Raw genomic sequence first — 16,162 nt, forward strand, 5'->3', positions numbered from 1 at the left:
AAACAAATGCGTAAATACCCACACATGCATAAATACATGCACAGACACAGGTAGTTTTACCTGTAGCCTTAAACTCTGACTTAATATAACATAAACACTGCAGATTGACTGAAAAAAAAATCTGAGATCTCAAACCTTTTTATTTTAATCCCCATAAGTGTGCCTACTATGTTCTTGCTCCTTTGTTTGTTGTTGACTAATAAAGTTTTTTCTCCTGCTCACTCATTCATCTGTTTCTACAAGCTTACATCATTATCTCCGATCGTACGTTCAAGTATCATGCCTCCTCTCCCTTACAGCTCTGCTGAGTGACTTACTGAACCTTTCTTCCAATGGGCACCTGTGTGGAGTTCAAAGTGTGCCATGAACCCCCTACCCTCTGACCTTTGCTACCTAATGGGTGGTAGAAGACCAAGACAGTGAAATTCGGAGAGCATTGCGGGGGCTCTGCTAGGGTCCTCAGAGGTTGTAGAAATGCAGATGTATTTGCTCAGTGCTAATAAGCTACCCTCAACTACTTGGCCATCAAAGAGAAGGTGATTCACCTTGTAGAATAAATGGCTATTTTCCAAGTGAGGTGAAAATGTGTTGGGAATAAAGGAGATAGAATTTTGTATATAAGGAATATCAAAAACAAAGCTTAGAAGCAAAAAATTATAGACTCTATTGACTGTGGAAGTCTGATGTCTTCTAAAACTGTAAAAAAAAAAAAAAAAAGTGAAATTGAATTATAGTTTCTGTGCCAGAAAAGGGAAGGGGAGAGCCTGGCCCAGCTTGCCCAGCCGGCTTCCACCCTGAGTCCTGTTTTGTCTTTATGGTCTTGTCTTTACAAGTAGCTATAACAATTATGAAGACAGAATGGTTCGCTTACATACATGAGTTCAAAATTATGTTGCAAATCTGCAGAATTTTTTTTAATGCATGGTCAGATAACAATCAAAATGAAAATGTGAAATATGACAGTATAATATAGAAAATTCACACACTGCTTCTAGAAGCTTCTCTTTCCATACTAATGTCCTTCTTTCTTTACCCTAAGTCAGTGGATGCAAAATATACCACTGGAGGAAAAGTCAGGGAGTGGCCAAAAATTAATGTTAGTGATATTAGTTAAGCAATGTTAATTAGTTTAGCTTTTGAGAGATGTAATTGTTCAACTCATCTAATAAGAGTATCAATAATATTCTTAATTGAGAGTATGAAATAAGGATTCACTCAAAAATAGTCACATGAAATGCTTGCAGTTATGTTTCAATCCCATATTTGAGGCAGGCAGTTCAGTAAGGAAAAGGTAGAAGTTGGAAAGATGGCTGAGGGCTTTAAGGTACTCCCTGCTCTTGGAACCAGAGTTCAGGTCCAAACTCCCATGTTGGGTGGCTTACAAACACTTTTGACCTCAGCCCCAGAGGAGGATCAGAGAGCAACTGAAATGCACACACACACACACACACACACACACAAATAAATGATAGATTTTTTTTTAAGGGAAATTAACAGAAATGGGGAAAGTATAACATAAGAAAAAGAGAAAATAATAACAACAACCATGAAAGAAAACAAAGACGGGGGGGGGGGGGGAAAGAAACCAGAAAATTAGCTGTAGGCAAGCTAAGATTGGAATGGGTGGTATTGTACTACTCAAGCCCCCAAGCCCCAGGTAATACGATTTGTAGTGTACTCAATTTGTGTTCTCTAAACAGAAACTATACTGGCCGGTTTTGTGTCAACTTGACACAAGCTGGAATTATCACTGAGAAAGGAGCTTCAGTTGAGGAAACGCCTCCATGAGATCCAGCTATAAGGCATTTTCTCAATTAGTGATCAAGTGGGGAGGGCCCCTTGTGGTTGGCGCCATCACTGGGCTGGTAGTCTTAGGTTCTATAAGAAAGCAAGCTGAGCAAGCCAGGAGAAGCAAGCCATTAAGGAACATGCCTCGATGGCCTTAGCATCAGCTCCTGCTTCCTGACCTGCTTGAGTTCCAGTCCTGACTTCCTTTGGTGATAGACAGCAATGTGGAAGTGTAAGCTGAATAAGCCCTTTCCTCCCTAACTTGGTCCTTGGTCATGATGTTTGTGGAGGAATAAAATCCCTGACTATCACAGAAATCAATTTCAGGATTTAAAGATGTTCTGCGATCTCTAAGTCTCTTGCTGACGAGCTGGTCTGTTTTGTGTGGCTACATGTCACTACTGTAGATCATGTGACTGTAAAGAGGAGAGGGTCCCTTGACTCAGGATCCTGCAGATGGCAAAGTACAAGAATCCTTGTGGTGCTGGCATCTGTTTCTGGTCTTGCTGTGACATCACAGCACTCTAGAGGATGTCGCCTGACACAAGAGTGCTAGCCCCGGCCTCTCTTTTATTTTTCTTTTTATTTTAAAGACAAACTAACTCTATTTTTTTCATCACAATCCTTGGTCTTTTAGAGTGCTAAGAGCACTGACCTGAGCAGCTCCTGTAAATGCCCAGGGTGTCCAGAGATCACAATGACCAAAACCCACTGCAAATATTATTATGTGAGATTTTAAAAAACAAACAAACAAACAAAGCAAAAAAAAAAAAATCCAAAAAAATCCTACCTCCAAGTAGCCATGCGTTGTGATGGCCATGTTTGCATTATGATGCCAGTAGTTCTATGGTAAAATGTCCCACTCTCAGCTAACCCTACGTACCTACCCAAAGGTGGCACCTCCACATACCATTAACATATAAATTCAGAGATGAATTTCCGACACATGAACTTGAACACCTCTCCATGCAACCCCAGGTTCAAACCACAGCGGGGGGGAGGGAAGAGAGCTGAGGAAGAACTATTGTTCTTCCAGGAGTCGTTGGCCTGGGGTGACTCTATGGTTCTGCCGTCATCTCCTTTATCTTCTTGGTCATGATGTTTGTGCAGGAATAGAAACCCTGACTACCACAGAAGCCAATTTCAGGATTTAAAGATGTTCTGCGATCTCTAAGTCTCTTGCTGACGTGCTGGTCTGTTTTGTGTGACTACATGTCACTACTGTAGATCATGTGACTTTATAGAGGAGAGGGTCCCTTGACTCATACTCTTTCTTTTTGTTGTTGCTTGTTGTGTTTGTTTTATCAAGACAGAGTTTCTCTGTGTAGCATTGCGGTCCTGGATCTCACCCTGTAGACTAGACTAGCCTGAACTCAGAGATCTGCCTACCTCCGTCTCCCAAGTGCTGAGCATGCTCTTCCTATACCTCTGTCTCTTCACCTGTTCGCGCTTGCATTTCAAATCCTAGAAACTATTGTTTTTAGTTACTCTTTATTTTTATCTTCAGCGGTTGGGTGTTTCCCCTACATGTGTGTAGGCACACCATGCGCATGTGGTTCCCCTACATGTGTGTAGGCACACCATACGCATGTGGTGCTCATAGAAACCAGAAGAGAACATCAGATTCCCTGGGACTGCAGTTACAGATGGTTGTGAATGACCATGTAGGGGCTGGGAGTTGAATCCCGGTCCTCTGGAAGAGCAGCCCACATTCTTAACCACTGAACCATCTCTCTAGCTTCACCATTTCTTATTTTTAATGAAAGCTATTTCCTACAGGAATTATTACTTTCACAGCTATGAGGTTCGTGGGTTTTATAAGTTCACCAAGGAAACTCAGTGAGATGAATTGCCAACCAGAGACATGAAGTCCCCCCCCCCCACCCTTCAAATACCATCTTATTTTTGTTTCCTTGTGGGATTAGCACTTCCTTGGTTCACATTCTTTCAATTTGTTACTTTCCCATCATGAGCAATTACTGTTAAAGCAAATGCAACATTTTACCTAATTTGGCCACAGCAATAGCTGAGGCGGGCAGGGGTACGGGGTCGGGCCTTGGGGGGACATATGCACAGAACACAGAACACCCAGAAGGCAGCAGAAAAGGAGAGGAGGATGAGGATTCTTAAGAATGCTTAGACCAGGAATGCTTAGGACCAGGAAAAAACAAAAGCAATATCAGGTTAATGGTACCTCAAGAATCGAACCTATGCCATGTACAGAACGTGTATACACACACACACACACACACACACAAGAGAGAGAGAGAGAGAGAGAGAGAGAGAGAGGTGGGGCATGCATGCACACACTGTCCCTGATATTCAGTTCTCTTCGAATAATCACCTTAACAAATGGTTTTTTAAAAATATTTATATATTTTATTTTACATGTATGAGTGTTTCGCCTACACATATGCATGTCCACCAGTTTCATATCTTGTGCCACCACACTGAAATCAGAAGACAGTGTGAGAACCCTCTGGAACAATCTCACACTCCCCTAGAGTTACCGATGGTCGTGAGCCACCACCATGTTGGTTGGCTGGAAATCAAGCCTGGGCCATCTGCAAGCAAGACAAGTGTGAGCCGTCTCACCAGGCCTCTGATGCATTTTCAGAGTGACATGCAGAGAGTCCCTTGAGGTAATAGGATAGGGCTGGTAGAATCCGGGGATGCTGACTGTAGCTTGAGTGTACACGATGATGCCAAAGCTGCCCTGTATCTTTGCAAAATAACAGAGCAGCCCATGAAGATGAAAACAGAGTTGTGTCTTATCACTCCTTGCATTTTTTTATTTTTTTTTTATTTATTTATTTATTTTTAGGGAACGCTAAATACAACAGTCCTCTGGATTAAGACAATAGCTCCTTAGTGTCAGAGTTTAGAGTCCAGTGCTGCTGGGGGTGTGTGTGTCAAGGGTCAAGGACGGCTTCTTCCACATGACGTCACTCTCCCTGAGATCACCTGTGGTGAAACCGTTGGCAAGATTGTGTGTGTGTGCATGTGTGTGTGTGTGTGTGTGTGTGTGTGTGTGTGTGTGTGTGCAAGCAGTGCAAGCACACGTGTGGTCCAGGAACTGAGCTGAGAATATTGCTATGCTGGGTAAATACTCTACCACTGAGCCACAGGAGCCTCCACTAGTGTTTGAAATATACAAAGTGAGACGTGCTAATCTGAACTGGCTGTAGCAGTTCTCTTCAACGTTAACCTCCTTGTCCTGTCCAACTTGAACCTATTCCCAAGACAACAGGGTGTCTGCACCCTTGTCTTCCCCTGCCCTCACCTCTTCCTTAAGTCCCAGCTTCGGCTGGGATTTATTCCTTCTCCCCTTGGCACATCTCCAGCTTGGTGGCCTCAAGTGCAATCCAAAGCTGGCAGGCATGCAAAATGAAGCTCAGGAGAAAGCTAAACAATGGGAGCAGGGGGCAGAGAGGCCTGGTTCAGAAAGAAGCCCGAACTACCCAAGGGAAGAGAAAACACGCTGCTTCCGGAGATTTTTTTATCATTGTTCAGGAGAAGCTTAGAGCAAACGTGTTTGTGGAATTTGGAATCTGGGACAGCAGTCAGACTGATAACAGTGCTCTTATCTCAGAAGATTAGCAGTAAGAACTGTTTGCCACGGAGAAGAGGAGGAAAGACTGATATTTTTGATGGAATTATAATCATGCCTGAGAGGAAAGTCAGGAAAGATCCAGACAAGGTCTCCCTGCTCTGGAGAGAGAGAACTCATCAGTTCGTAGCATTTGCTGTGTGTGATGGTGTGGATGGGTAGTCCCAGGGAGAAAGATGGCTCCTGAGAAATGAAGCAAGAACATGCGTATGTGCACACATGGCGCACACACACATACATGTGGCAAGCCTGCAAACACACATCTTCTGATATTTGGTCTAAGTCGTTTTGCTCTTGAACTTTGCATAGCTTTCCAGTCGTTCTCCTGTTTTCTGTTTCGGAAAGGAGTCCTGTTCTCCTAGTGATCTGTGTAAACGTGGCTTGTGAAGACAGCCAATCAGATTAGAGCAAAGGTGTGATAAACTGTGGTTACGGAGGTGGCCAGAAGCCAGAGTCACAGCACGCTGGTGAGTCACCATCAGTTGTTGACTTTGCCGGGAATCATTTGTTACGAATAATGAATTATTTAAGTGTGTGGATGATTTACCCATTTGAGTACAGAAGGTGAGCTGAAGATTAGCACCAGCCTATTGCCACTCTCGGCTTTTTTGTACAGCGACAACACATAAGGAGGGCCCATGAGCACAGAAAGAGCTCGCAGACACAGACAGACCTCTTACCTGGCAAATATTTCTGCAACACACGTCAGCACCGGCTCACAGAATACATCAGCTCCCACATCACATCAGAACTGCTGTGAACTCTGACCTCATGAAACTTACCAAGGAGCAAGAAAAAGGCTGTCAGAGCACAGGACATATGCTCTCTGGACTGCTCTCTGGACTGTTACTACGGTGTCAAGATGCTGTATCATTTTCGCCAAGTTGACACAATTTTGGCAACTGGAATTGTAAAGTCCACTCTTTAAACTAGTGCCTACTAAATGCTTGGGAGAGGTGAACGTCCATGCCTTTCTGTGACTCCGATTCTGGCACTCATTTTTCGGTGTGCATATGTATGCATACTCATTGTTTTGTATGTCTGACCTTAAGCATCCATCCCATTCCACCATGTAACCTCTGATTTTGCCTATGTGTGAAAGGAACTCTCTGTTTCCCTTCTCCCTTCTCCAAGTCTCAGGTTTTACTCTGGATCAGTGAGAGTGAAAATCTGGCATAAGAACATGGATAGAATTGTTTGTTTAAGAACATAATAAGGTAGTATATGTCTTGAATCCTAGCACTCCGAAGGCAGAGGCAGGCATATTTCTGAGTTTGAAGCCAGCCTGGTCTACAGAGGAGTTTCAGGACAGCCAAACCTGAAACAGAGAAATCTTGCCTCCCAAAGGAGGGTCGGGGTGGGGGAAGAAAGAAAATACACCTGGCAGTTATTAGATTGGAGGAGATCTATGCACAATACAAAGGTTAATCTCCCACTTAATTGGTAAATCCTACTCTTTCCTTTGACTCTCCTGGATGTATATTAAATATCTAATTTAAGAGGCTGAGTAACACCCAACCCCCCCCCCACACACACACACAAACACACCAACCCCCAACACTGCACCTCACACAGGGCTGAACACATCAGAGTCTCCATTCTTTGGTAATAACTTTGTTTCTTTCACAGAACGAGAATGACTATGGTATTTAAAAAAAAAAAATCAACAGCTACAGGACGCAGCAGGAAGGCATCTGGGATGTTCAGTGTACTGTTCTTAGGCAGAGAGGAGTGGTGTGTGTGTGTGTGTGTGTGTGTGTGTGTGTGTGTGTGTGTGTGTGTGTGGTGTCCTTCTAGCTTTCTTTTCCTTATCCTTTCCTCCTTCTAGAATGAATCCACTTGTCACAGGAAGATGTATCCTGAAAAGCCATGCAGAGCTGGGCCATTGCTGATCAGAGAGCAGAAGCAGGAAGCATCAACAGAAATGAGTCCTCCTTTCACAGGCTCACAGGCTCAGCGGCAAACACCCCCCTCCCCCTATGTGCTAGTATGTTTTCCAGCTGACATTTCTAGTAACTGTCCCCAGGTTGGAGCTTTGTCAAATCAAAGTCTGTCCTGCACTCTTTAGAGGAAACACAAACCATGACAAATGCTCTCAGCTTAGGCATATGGTGGCACACTGATTTCCTAGTTGCTAGGGTCTATTAACAAATATGCTCCCAAATGCACAAGTAATGAGTTCCCCATCATGCAGGGAGTGTTGACAATGAGAAACATGGGAGATTCAGTGGAGCCTCAGACGATCTTTAATTGTTAGAACATTGCCTTGTATTTCTATTCTAAGTAAATTTCACTGCATTTCTACTAAAACCATTTTTTTTAAAAAGATAATCTCAGTGGTTAGGAGTTGAAGTTTATGTTTCTCTTTGTCTTAAAAAAATATGCTCAGGTGTAACTAACAAAGAATCAGAGCTTGAGGGTGTCACTCATGTATTAAGTACTTGCCTAGAGTGTACAATGTCTTTGGCTCAGCCCCATACCACAAAAAAATCAAAACAAATAAACAACAACAAACAGAAAGAAAGGAGAGGAGGGAGAAGGAAGGAAGGGAGAGGGGGAGGGAAGAGGGAGAGGGGGAAGGAAAGAGGAAGGGAAGAAAGCAAGAGAGCAAGGAAGGGAATTGAGGGAGGGAGGGAGGAAAGAGAACATTTGTTGAAGCGTGCTGTGATGTTTGATGTCTCCTGAAGCACAATGTTGACAGAAAACTGTTTCAGAAGCTCTGTCCAGAGCATCCAGGATGGCCCCTATGTCCCCAGTAACTCTGTTTTTGCTCCTTGGCTTCCCCCTCCCCAACTCCTTTAGATTCTTTCTCATCAGAATGTAGATACTACAGCTCCAGACTTTAACTCTGAGGTCCAGGCAAATAATCCCAGGTCACCTGAGTTAGACCACAGGCCAGCGCTGTGTCTTCTTACCAGACCTTAGCTAAATGTCTAGAAGGAAGAAGGAAGAGGCCAGATTTCATTAGGGACCTTGATGTTCCCAACAAACTCTGAAAGGAACGGGGAGCACAGGAATTTGGCAGAAACAGCCTCCTCAGTTGCTGTTGTTGTCTTTTCTCTTCTAAAATCAATATGTATATGCTAAGGTAATCTTGAAAAGTGTGGCCGAGGAAAAGGTAGACAAGGTGTTGTTGACCTCGTAGCAAGTGGTGTATTGCTTGATGCTTTTTTATTCATCGCTGAAGTTACTTTTGTTGCATTTTTATTGTGAAAGGAATGTTTATGCATCTGGGGGAACTGAGAAAAACACAGCAAAGTTTAGAAAGAAAAAAGATGGCGGTCATCCATAATCCCGCTGCTCACTTTCAATTCTATTTTGTTTCATTTTCTCCTGAAGTATTAATCAGTGTACTGTGAACTACACTGTTTTTCACTTTCTGAGTATAAGTGAATTTACCTCTGCTGATGGAGTGAGTGCATCCTTGGGTACCAACAACAGAGCTTTCCAAATGGTGGTTAAAATCTATTTAAACCATGCCTGAGATGGGAAAGCATACAAATGATGGGCTGATTTTTCTCAGGCACCATTTCTGGGAGACTGAATGGTGAATCTGCTGGCTCGCTCAGCTCTCTCATTCTGAGCCCATATCATATGTTCGCCTTTGTGTATTTCTCCATCCCCAAGAGATGTCAAGGGCACAAACCAAGAGTTAAGAATTATTCCTTAGGAAACACAAGCTGCCAGGCCCATTCCCTTAATCTGGCTCACAGAGGTGCATTTCGCTTTGGCCTCCACAGTGGCAGGGCTAGAGAGGACTCCGATGGTCCATAACTCCAAACCAGGAATACAATGGCAAACAGAAAGGATCAGCATCCCGGTTGGCGAGAGGAGGTAGCTCAGTGGGTAGAACACTGACCTTCAGAAGTCATGCGAGCTTGGCATCATATCGCTGCCTGTGATTGCATCTCTCCTATGGTGAGATAAGAGGCAGAGACAGGAGGACTCATTGCCTCAAACAAGGAGAAAGCAAGGATTGTCACAGAAGTTATCCTCTGACCTCCATGCATGTGCCAGGATGTGTCCCAAAATGCATACCTGTACCCACATACATGAATATGAATATATATATATACATACATACATACATACATACACAAGTTTTTTTTAATGCTCTGGTTGACATCATACCTGGCCTGCTCAATGCCAGGATGCAGGCCACCATGGCGCCTTCCTAGTTCATACCCCACATGATTTTCTTAATGCAACTTTTGATAGCATGATTGCCAAAAAATTCCTAGTTGGGAAGACTTCCCAGGGTCTCCAACTCAACCTTACCCAGTTTCACACAGTATTATTTAAGCAGAGGTGTATAGCCATACTTGCTTCGGGGTGGCTTTTTTTTCATTGGCCATTCCATTCACTACACTGAGCTTTTCAGAGTTCTTGTACTCTATAAGAACTCCATTCACAGGTCAGTTGCTGTGAGCTCAGACCTCCTCTAAGTGCCCTGAGGTTGTGTTCTAAATCTACCAACCTTGTATCCTGATTGAGTGTTAAAGAGAGACACACAGACCTATATGGTCCACCCGTACACTAGAATGCCAAGCCTGTTAAAGGAAGTGAGGACCATGAGGTGGGGTCACATGACTGTAATCCCAGCACTGTAGAGGTAGAAGGAGAAGGTATAGTCACAAGATCAAAGCTAGCCTGGGCTACATAAGTGAGACCAAGCCTCAAAAACAAAGGATGCTGAGGCAAATCTACGTTTTGTGAAGTTCAGTGGGAAGGTGGCCACAGCACATTGTTAGGAAAAGAAAAACAGGTTATAAAAGGATGATGATGAGTGTGATATGGCCCCCTCCGTGGTTATAACAGGTGTATTTGCATGCTCATACTTTATACAGATCAACATCTGAATGAGTTCATTACAAAACTTAATAGTGGATTTGAAGATGGAGTTAAATTCTTTTCATTTTTGCATTTACTCACACGTGGCTTTTAGGTTTGACTATCTGCTGCAATTCTGAATATTCATGGCATCTGCCACTCTGCTATTGTGACAATTCATTAAGTTAGTTGCTATAATATGGTGTTTAGACAGTTACTAGGCAATACTATATCATATAGTACATGTCATAAATTAGCTATGATGAGGACAATGATGATGATGGCTGCTATAATTACAGTAGAAGGGCATACTTCTATACTGTTGCTGATGATATACATTCATAGAATGTGTTTATATGGCAGCTTGCGTATACATGTAAGTATGCATATACATACATGTGGGGGGTGTGTGTGTGTATGTGTGTGTGTCCTCTCAAATTTGAATACATTTGGCCTACAAATTCTAGTTTAAGAAATTCTTCCTAGGCATGAGCTGGGGATATGGCTCAGTTGGCTCAGTTGGTAAGGTCTTGCCTAGCACACAGAAAAGTCCTGTGTTTAATTCTCTTACCCTACATATGCCAGTATGGAGGTTCATGCCTGTAATCTTAGCACTCAAGAGATTGAGGGAGGAAGAGCAGAATATAGAAGCCTATGTAGTGAGTCTAAGATGAGCCGGGGCTACATGAAATCCTGCCTCAAAAGACAGAAACTCAAAAAAGAAAGAGGAGAGAAGGGGGAAGGATGGAGGAGAAAGAGCTAGAGAAGGAAGATGGGGAAAGAGAGAAGGGGGAAGAGGTGGAGGAGGAAGAAGAAGAGGAAGAAGGGGGAGAAGGGGGAGAACAAGAGCAAGAACAAGATTGTGAACAAGAAGAACAAGAAGAACAAAAGGAGAAGGAGGAGGAAGAAGAAGAACAAGAACAGCAACAAGAAGAACAAGAAAACAACAAGAACAAGAAGAGAACAAGAAGAACAAGAACAATGAGAACAAGAAGAACAAGAACAATGAGAACAAGAAGAACAAGAACAAGAAGAGAACAACAAGAACAAGAAGAGAACAAGAAGAACAAGAACAAGAAGAGAACAACAATAAGAACAAGAACAATAAGAAGAAAAAGAAGAACAAGAAGAAAAGAGGAAACTTTTCCCTATGGAAAAAAAGATAAATAAATGTATTAGAAGTACCTAAAAGTCTAAATAGAAAGCACTGACAATGTGTTCAAAATGGGAATGATTTGATATATTGGAGTGAACCTTTACATTAGAATAATATATATATATATATATATATATATATATATATATATATATATATATATATTGTGGCACTGAATTTATTAACACTGAAATATACTAACAACATTATTTTAAAGGATTTCTGAAAAGCATATGCAATATCGTCCCCAACCATAGTATACATCCACATATCTCTGTGTGTCTAAAAGCAGGAACTAAAACTTCAGACACAATATTGAACTTTTGGAAATTATAATTTTTTTCTCAGTTATACTGAGAGACGGTTTCACATTTTTTTCTGCCCCAAAACTTTATTGCTTGTGAAATTACTTGAAAGAGAAGCAAAGGGCATTAGGAGTGTGTTTCATAATATAGCCTCCATAGCAATGAACTGTGCCCAGGGTTCCTCCACTGGAGCTGGAGAGGGTACAAGAACTTCTAGCTTCCAAAGATGGAGCAGGCATGTTTGTCAAACTCTAGTGCAAACTCAGCAGACACAAGAAAAATATCCTGAACTGACTTGGGAGTCTGACATGGGCCTTGTCATTGTCACCAGCAAACCCCAGAGCAGCTCAATGCTGGAGAGCAGACAAGCATAGAAAGAGTCAAGCAGAGCTACTCGCTCATCTCTTGCTGGGATGTCAAAGCTGTCTAGGAGCTTAACTCAGGCAGCAAGCAGCATTGCTGGAGACTGGTTTCAAATCTAGATGACTCTAAACCATTAGGCTCCTTCCAGTCATTTTCTGTGAAGAGCAAAGGCTACCCACCCCACGCCTCCAGGGAGTCAGTTAAGAGGAGTCACATTCCCATGTCTCATACTTTTTTCAGGGAAGACAGAACTGAGAATTTTATACAAGTGTCTCTCTCCTTTCTGTGATGTTTGTCTAGGCTCTACATGGTGATACCACCCAAGGGAAGTGAGACAAGTTCCCCAGTGAGCTGAAACATGGAGTCAGTCCTCAGTTCCCACATGACTGTGTCCCAGTGAGGTTTAATTGTCAACTAGACACAGCCTAGGATTATCTAAGAGGAGAGCCTTGAGGAGGGCTTGTCCAGGTTGGGTTGTAGGTATGTCTATGGGGAGGCTCTTTCCTTGCTTGTTAATTGATGTAGGAGGGCCCTGCTCACTGTGGGAAGCACCATTCCTGGTTCAGATGATCCTGGGCTGTATATGAAGGCAGGGCAAGCCTGTGTGGACCAAAAAGCAGCATTCCTTTGCAGTTTCTCTGTTTGTCCTTGACTGGGAAAGTTCCTTAGTCAGAGGTAATTTCATGGGGGAACAGCTAACAGGCTTGCCTTCAAGATCCTGTTTGAGTTCCTACCCTGACTTCCCTCCATGATAGACTGTAATGTACAAGCTGAATTGACCCAAACACACTCTCTCTCTCTCTCTCTCTCTCTCTCTCTCTCTCTCTCTCTCTCTCTCTCTTTCTCTCTCTCTTTCTTTCTCTTTCTCTCTCGTGTGTATATGTGTATGTGTGTATGTGTAAGCCAGAGGCTGACATCAAAATGTCTTCATCAATCACTCTCTACTTGTTTTCCTCAAGTTATGGTCTTTTGCTGAACCTAGAAATTTCCAATTCAGCTAGTCTAGCTAGCCAGCCTGCCTAGAGCTGACTCTGCCTCAGCCTTCCTGAATGCTGAGAATACAGGGGAGACACCATGACCACTCAGCTTTTTTTTTTTTAAGGATTTATTCATTTATTTTATGTTTGTGAGTACAGTGTCACTGTCTTCAGACACACCAGAAGAAGGCATCAGATACCATTACAGGTGGTTGTGAGCCACCAAGTGGTTGCTGGGAATTGAACTCAGGGCCTCTGGAAGAGCAGTCAGTGCTTTTAACCACTGAGCCATCTCTTCAGCTCCTGCCTACCTAATTTTTATGTGAAGTTTGGGGATCTAAACTCTAGTCCTCATTTGTATGACAAACACTTTGTCCACTGAGCCATCTCCCAGCCACTTGAGCTTCTTTTTAATATAGAATAGTTTCTCTTTCCTTTTTCTTATGCTCTTGATTTATGACAGGGGCTGGGCTTATTGTCAGTTAGATTGAGCCACAATATTCCATGTACATGTTTGTTATTTTGCTTTGGCTTTTTAGTTAGTTAGTTAGTTAGTTAGTTAGTTAGTTAGTTAGTTAGGGATTTGGGGCAGGATCTCAATATGTAGAGCAGGCTGGCTTTGATCTCATAATCTTCCTGCCAAAGCCACCCAAATGCCAAGGTTACAGGCATGGACCACCATGTTCCACATTCTTATCACAAACCTACCCGTAAGTTAAGATGCACCCCTGAGAGTGAGTCCCAATCTAACATGACAAGTACAATGTGGAAAGGGTGGGGGGAGATTCAACACTAAGGGTAAAGCCAGACAGAAAGCAACCACTCATGATTCTGGGGTGATATTATGTCTACAAATCAGGGGACACCATTCACAGAGTGCTGGTACCAGAAACTAAAAGAGTTCTCTCCTAGTGAAGTCAGAGAGCATGATTCTACCAACTCTCGTGGTTCAAACTCTGGCCTCTTGAAGTAGAAGACAATAGATTTCTGTTTCTGCCCACCCAGTTTTTGGTACCTTATTATGGTAGCTATAGGAAACTAAAACAGCTTCTCAACATTTATAGTCATGATAGCATCATGTAAAATTGGGTAAATTTAGATAGATTTGACTGACAGTGGTATTAGAATAGGAGAATTAACACTGGCATCTTCATGAAGACAGTGTTAGGTCATCAAGCTGTCCATTGGCCCCTACAGGTGAATCAGGTCACCAGGAGGATAACTAGGAACTTAGCTTCATTCATCTAATTCAGAGCATGGGACCACAAGTGATTCATATAGAAGACTTGGTAAAGTTGGTGTCTCTATCTTCAGTTCTATAATAATGGAACTGACTGTCCCCAAATCACTTATCTCATAAGAGAAGAAGTCTTCCGACTCCAGCTTCTAACAAGTCTCATTGTTCTTCATGCCTGCTGTGATTTTATTCCCACAGGAATCCTTCTTCGGGGACATATCTTTGCCTCAGAATGTGGGAGGATACCAGAGAGAACACTGTGTAAGTACACATTTTTCACTTCAAATTGTCCTTTGTTCTCTGTGTTCCCGGGTCGGTATTGCTTTGGGTTTTGGAAGGCCTTAATTGACCAGTGTGACCATTAGCCATTAGCGGAACACCCAACTGCTTCTCCCTGGTGCCTTCATCTCCTTCCTCTGTTACTGCACATTCTTCTGCAGCAGGGCTAATAATTGCAGCTAATTAACTTAAGGATTGCCTTGAGACAAAAAAAAAAAAAAAAAAAAAAAAAAAAAAAAAAAAAGCACTGACTTGCCAGAAGCTGGATTGGCCATAGGCAAAAAAAGCAAAACAAAACAAAAAAGGCATTTAAGAGAAAACTTTGACAATTGGCTACTAGACCTGTGATTTGTCCCGTTGTGTTGACGAGACCTCTAAGTGCTTCCTGTGTCAACTGGGACTAAAAGAATGATGTCACAGGATTCCCTATCTTCCTGTACACTGTGAATAGAAGGGAATGTTAAGGTTATGGGCTGTTTGCCACATGTTGTATAATTAAGCATAATGCTGCATGGTGAAGAGGTCCAGATCCTAGGCTTGAGAACACTCAGAGCATCACTCATTTGCCCTACGCCGTGATAAAATACCTGCCTTAAACAGGCTAAGGACAGAAACGTTTATTTCGCCTCACAGTTTCAAGGAATACAGTCCCCGGTAGCCGGGAAGGCAGGAGGCAGGGGTTACTCACATCCCGGAGAATCAGGAAGCAGAGATGGAACAGAAAGTGGGCCCCAGCTCTAAACCTCACCTCTATTCCCACACTCAGCAGTCATCCACTTTCTCCAGCTAAGACTCATCTTACCTAAGTTAGACAACGGTCCCAAACATTGCCACCATCTGAGGACCAAGTACTCCAACATATGGGTGACTTTTTACATCAAACCACAGTAGGAAAAAAAAAAGAAGTATTATGCCTGCAATTGCTTTTATTCATTCTTCCACAAAGAGATTCTTTGTAAGTGCTGTGTTCATCCCAGACACCTGACTGGGTGATCTGAACATTCTCTCAGCTATCTCCTGAAGATCTCTGCACACTGGCCTTGCCTTCTCATTGCATTCCTTAACTCAATAGCTCCATTCTTACTAGTTAACCCCAAAAATGTGCCTACCTCTGGTATTTTCTTCTTTATTTTCTCTTCTCTTCTGTTGGGATGGGGTCTCACATAACTTGGTTGACTCTCAGACCAAGCCATGTAGCTGAAGGCGACCTTGACTTTGAACTGCAGATCCTCTAGCCTTCATCTGCATGCTGGATCAAAGGCATGCACCACCCATGTTGTGTAGTGCTGGGTGTCAAATTCAGAACCTCTGCTTGCTGGGAAAGCTTCATGAGCTGAGTCCCATTCTCAGCCTTCCTCACTTGTTTTCATGTCTCTGCCTGAATCTTGTCACACTAGAGTCCAGTTTTTGCTTAATACAGGTGAAAGGAGCCCCCTACAGTCCCACTGGAGCTAAATAGCCTACACAGACATTGGTGTTATAACAAGCTGGGGTGCTTACCAGTAGCAGTTCCTAAGCTCAACCCCTCCATCAGTGGCTCTCAACCTTCCTAATGCTTCATCCTTTAATCCAGTTCCTCATGTTGTGGTGACTTCCAGCCATACAATATTATTTTTT

This window comes from Mastomys coucha, unplaced genomic scaffold (assembly GCF_008632895.1).
Source record: "Mastomys coucha isolate ucsf_1 unplaced genomic scaffold, UCSF_Mcou_1 pScaffold5, whole genome shotgun sequence".
NCBI lineage: Eukaryota > Metazoa > Chordata > Mammalia > Rodentia > Muridae > Mastomys > Mastomys coucha.